Source organism: Corylus avellana, chromosome ca9 (assembly GCF_901000735.1).
Source record: "Corylus avellana chromosome ca9, CavTom2PMs-1.0".
In the NCBI taxonomy this organism is placed as follows: domain Eukaryota; kingdom Viridiplantae; phylum Streptophyta; class Magnoliopsida; order Fagales; family Betulaceae; genus Corylus; species Corylus avellana.
This window is the reverse complement of record NC_081549.1, coordinates 21,263,103-21,269,053: the sequence shown is the minus strand read 5'-3', so window position 1 is coordinate 21,269,053 and position 5,951 is coordinate 21,263,103.

The following is a 5,951-nucleotide window of genomic DNA, read 5'->3' as shown; positions in this document are numbered from 1 at the left end:
GAGAAAAAGCGATGCATAATTTATTGTCCCCACCACACCCGATAATGCCAGATGAAACCAGTCCCACCTAATAAAGTTTGTTTATCTTAAATCTGAACATTTTTGTAGTGTTTTAAAACCCATGAATTTGAAGATTTTCTTATTCTCTTTCTGAAACATGCCCCACGTACCAGAATCTGTATGATTTTTTATCGTGTTTTGTTTGGTACAAATCGAATCGTTTGTTAAAAGTTTTGAATGAATTGAAGAAGAGGTTGTTGAATTGTAAAAATCATTGGTTTGAAATTAATAGAAATCTTTTTTATTTGTTGTTAATGTTTGCTATTCTTAAACCTTCCGTGTGTTTTCTGTCAAATAAAGTGATGCTCGATAAGCCAAGTTAATTTCTTTTCTTTTTTTTCCACATCATATTAATATAAAAATTATTCATTTTATTAAAACTAAATTTTTAATTTTATTCAACCACACGAGTAGTTGTGTCACCCATGCATCCCTGAAAGGGAGTAAGGATAACCACCCTTCACCACGAGCCACCCCACCTATGGAGGGTGGCTTGTGAGAGGTGGTGGGTTATGATTATTGTTGGCAAAGTGTGGCTCATCTTTGTTGACAATTGGGTTCACTATCATTATGTTGGCAAAGTGTGGCTCACCTTTGTTGACAATTGGGTCCACTATCATTACTCATCACATTTCTCCACGTAGAAATTTGCAGCTGCAATCTTTGACAAAAAGGAGCTTTGTTAAAGCCTTGGCCGATTGACTTCCCTTAAGAAGCCTTGTCTCATTTGTCTTTATGAAAGCTTATAGATAAGGGGGCTTCTAGATGAAAGAAGAAAAATAGGTGTGAAAGGAGAATTGTGGGCTATGCTATAGAGTAAGTGACCGAAATGTTTGAAATATGGGTGCTGGAAATTGCCTATATAACAAAATGGAAGGCCACTTGCAAAGATAGACACCAACGAGAGCTTCGGAGAAGAAAGTGATAGTGCTTTCATAAAAAGAGCAAGAAAAATACAAGAGTAGTGTTTTTCTAAGAGAGTGAGCAAAACACAAGAGTGTGTATTTTTCAGGAGTGTGAGAGATACACTGTGTGAGTGAGATCTGCTGATCCATAATTGTAGTTCATTCAAAGTGATATAGTAATATCTGGTGTGCTCTGTGGATGTAGGCAGTATTGGCCGAACCACGTATAAATTCTTGTCTTGTGCCTTTATATTTTATTGTGTTGTTGTTTTCTTGAAAAATTGAATCCCAAGATCCTGTCAAAAGGAATTAGCGGCGTCCTAATTTCCTAACAATTGGTATCAGAGCTCGGTTCGTGTTCCGTTCGAGTGGGAGCAATAGCGTCAAGTTTATACAACAAGAAGTATGTCTTGCGAAACCCCCGAAACCACTCCTGAAGTTGCTTCTTCAAGTGACAGTTCAAAGAAGTGGAGTTCAAATTATGGATCCGGTGGATCTATGAAAGTTGAAATAAAGCCATTTGATGAGAAGATCAGTTTTGGCTTATGGCAAAGGCGGATGCGTGGCGTTCTTATTCAACAAAGGCTGTTAGTTGCCTTAGAAGAAAGACCGGAGGGCATGACTGACCCCGAGTGGTCAGATATCGATCAACGGGCAATCTCTACCATTGAGATGTATATCACAGATGATGTGTTAAATCATGTGATATCAGCAATCTCTGCCAAAGATATGTGGGACAAGCTAGAAGCCATATATCTGGGGAAATCCTTGTCAAATAAGCTATTCCTCAAGAAGAAACTCTTCAAGCTGGAGATGAAGGAAGGCGAGGATGTGATGAAGCATATCAATATCTTCAACGCTTTGATCAACGACTTGAACCGGATAGATGTTCAATTCAGTGAAGAAGATCGAGCCTTGTTATTGCTTGCATCATTTCCAGATTCATATGAGCATTTTGTCACCACGCTCATGTTTGGAAAGACAACTCTCAAGTTCAATGAGATTGTGCAAGACATCATCTCTCATGCGACCATGAAGAAGGCAGATGATAAGTCCACTTCCGGATCTGCTTTGAATGTGGAAAGTAGAAGCAGAAGTTCAAACAGAGGCAACGGGCATGGAAGGTCGAGATCAAGGGCCGGCAGGTCAAAATCAAGGTATCCAAGAAATTCCAACAGCCAGAGCAGCTCAAAAACTATTGAGTGTTGGAATTGTGGCAAGACGGGTCACTACAAAAATCAATGTAAAGCTCCGAAAAAGGAGGCAACAAGCGACTCTGCAAACGTGGTGGCAGATGAAGTGCAAGAGGCCCTGATCCTCTCAGTTGACAGTCCCTTTGATTCTTGGGTGTTGGACTCAGGGGCTTCCTTTCATACCACAGCGATACGCGAAATCTTGGGAAACTATGTTAGTGGAGATTTCGGGAAAGTGTATCTAGCTGATGGTACGGCACTTGATGTTGTGGGCATGGGAAATGTTCGGATCAGAATACATGCCGATTCAGTATGGAAGTTGGAGAAAGTCAGACATGTTCCAGAGCTGAAGAAGAATCTGATCTCTGTGGGACAGCTTGATGATGAAGGGCATGGCATTCACTTCCACGGAGGTAAGTGGAAGGTCACATTTGGGGCTATGATGATAGCTCAAGGTGAAAAGACTGGTACCCTCTATATGACCACAGATATGAGGGATACTATTGCTGTTGCGAATGCAAGTGCTGAAGCAGATCTGTGGCACCAAAGGCTAGGCCACATGAGTGAAAAAGGGCTCAAAGTTTTGCACTCATTGGGGAAGCTACCAAAGTTAAAGTCGATTAATATCGACTTCTGTGAAAATTGCATTTTCGGCAAACAGAAACGGGTGAGTTTCAAAACGGGTGGCAGAACCCTCAAAAATGAGAAGCTGGAGCTAGTTCACACAGATGTTTGGGGGCCAGCTACAGTCCCATCCATTGGCGAAAAGTCATACTTTATGACTTTCATTGATGACCATTCCAGGAAGGTATGGGTTTATTTCTTGAGACAGAAATCGGAGGTGTACGAAGTATTCAAGAAATGGAAGGCCATGGTGGAGAACGAGACAGGCTTGAAGATCAAGAAGCTAAGATCTGACAACGGTGGAGAGTACGAGGACACCGGGTTCAAAACATTCTGTTTCGAGAATGGGATCCGTTTAGAACGGACTGTTCCAAGAACCCCACAGCAGAACGGGGTGGCAGAAAGGATGAACCGAACATTGACAGAAAGAGCCAGAAGCATGCGCATTCAGTCAGGCCTACCCAAGCAATTTTGGGCTGAAGCAATCAACACAGCAGCCTACCTCATTAATCGAGGACCATCAGTGCCGTTGGAGCAACGCATACCGGAGGAGGTATGGAGCGGAAAGAAGGTAAATCTTTCATGGTTAAAAGTTTTTGGTTGCATTGCTTATGTGCACATTAGTGACCATGTGAGGGGAAAGCTAGACCCTAAGTCACTAAAGTGCACCTTCATTGGATATGGAGGAGATGAGTTTGGTTATCGACTCTGGGATGATCAACATAAGAAAATCATTCGAAGTAGAGATGTGGTTTTCAATGAGAAGGTGATGTACAAGGATAGAGGTACTGTACAACCTACTAGTCCAGTACAAGATGATCATATGTATGTTGAGTTGGATGATCTTCCAGAAAGTAGTCCGGTGCAACAAGTTGGTGAGGATCCTCAGCCTGAAGAGCCTGAAGAACCTGCAGAACAACAAGCACCACAAGATCCAATTCCTACGCCTGCACCTAGAAGGTCTGCTCGTCCACATGTACCAAACAGGAAGTACATGAACTTTCTGTTATTAACAGATTGTGGAGAACCTGAATGCTATGATGAAGCATGTCAGGTAGAGGACTCGAGCAAGTGGGAGCTTGCAATGAAGGATGAGATGAAGTCTCTCATCTCTAACAAGACATGGGAGCTAGCTAAGTTACCCGTGGGAAAGAAGACTCTACACAACAAATGGGTATATAGAATCAAAGAGGAACATGATGGTTCCAAGAGACACAAGGCAAGATTGGTGGTCAAAGGCTTTCAGCAGAAAGAAGGAATTGACTACACCGACATTTTCTCACCGGTTGTGAAACTGAATACCATTCGTTCAGTTCTCAGCATTGTTGCAGCAGAGGGGTTGCACCTAGAGCAGTTAGATGTGAAGACTGCTTTCCTTCATGGAGACCTAGAGGAGGAGATTTACATGCAACAACCAGAGGGTTTTCCAGTCAAAGGAAAAGAGAAACTTGTGTGCAAATTGACTAAAAGCTTGTACGGCCTGAAGCAAGCTCCAAGGCAGTGGTACAAGAAGTTCGATGGGTTTATGCAGAGGCATGGCTACAACAAGTGCAACGCTGACCATTGTTGTTACTTCAAGAGGTTTGAATCCAGTTACATTATTTTGTTACTATATGTCGATGACATGTTAGTAACAAGTTCGGATATGGATGAAATCCAGAAGTTGAAGAAGCAACTATCGAGTGAGTTCGACATGAAGGATTTGGGCGCAGCGAAGCAAATTCTTGGGATGAGAATAAATAGGGACAAGCAAATGGGTACTTTGCGGTTGTCTCAAGAGGAGTACATTGGCCGTATTCTGAAAAGGTTCAGCATGAGTAATGCTAAGCCAGTTTGTACACCCTTAGCTAGTCACTTTCGGCTATCCAAGGATCAGTCCCCCAAGACAGAAGAAGAGAAGGACTTCATGGCTAAGGTTCCATATGCCTCAGCCATTGGAAGTTTGATGTATGCCATGGTTTGCACGAGACCAGATATTGCTCATGCAGTGGGAGCTGTGAGCAGATTCATGTCAAATCCCGGAAAACAACACTGGGAGGCAGTGAAGTGGATACTAAGGTATCTACGAGGTACAACTGATAGAAGCCTATGTTTCAGAAAAGGCGATCTAAAACTACAAGGGTTTGTAGATGCAGACTTTGCTGGAGAGGTAGATCACAGGAGGAGCACTACCGGATATGTTTTCACAATAGGTACTACTGCAGTGAGTTGGATTTCGCAAATACAGAAAATTGTTGCCTTATCCACTACAGAGGCAGAGTATGTGGCTGTGACTGAAGCCAGCAAAGAGATGATCTGGTTACAGGGATTGTTAGCAGAAATGGGATTCAAACAGGAGAAGAATGTGTTGCACAGTGACAGTCAGAGTGCAATACATCTGGCAAAGAATTCAGCATTTCATTCTAGAACCAAGCATATCGGACTTCGGTATCATTTCGTCAGATCACTTATAGATGATGAGGTGTTGACACTTGAGAAGATCCAGGGCAGCAAGAATCCCGCTGACATGTTAACCAAAACAGTTACTACAGAGAAACTGAAGTTGTGCTCAACTTCAGTGGGTCTTCGAGTTTAAAGACAGAGAAGGAGCACACCATTTTGAATGAAAGTCAGCTACTTGTGCAAAGTTCGCCAAGTGGGAGATTGTTGGCAAAGTGTGGCTCACCTTTGTTGACAATTGGGTTCACTATCATTATGTTGGCAAAGTGTGGCTCACCTTTGTTGACAATTGGGTTCACTATCATTACTCATCACATTTCTCCACGTAGAAATTTGCAGCTGCAATCTTTGACAAAAAGGAGCTTTGTTAAAGCCTTGGCCGATTGACTTCCCTTAAGAAGCCTTGTCTCATTTGTCTTTATGAAAGCTTATAGATAAGGGGGCTTCTAGATGAAAGAAGAAAAATAGGTGTGAAAGGAGAATTGTGGGCTATGCTATAGAGTAAGTGACCGAAATGTTTGAAATATGGGTGCTGGAAATTGCCTATATAACAAAATGGAAGGCCACTTGCAAATAAGACACCAACGAGAGCTTCTTAAAAGAAAGTGATAGTGCTTTCATAAAAGAGCAAGAAAATACAAGAGTAGTGTTTTTCTAAGAGAGTGAGCAAAACACAAGAGTGTGTATTTTCAGGAGTGTGAGAGATACACTGTGTGAGTGAGATCTGCTG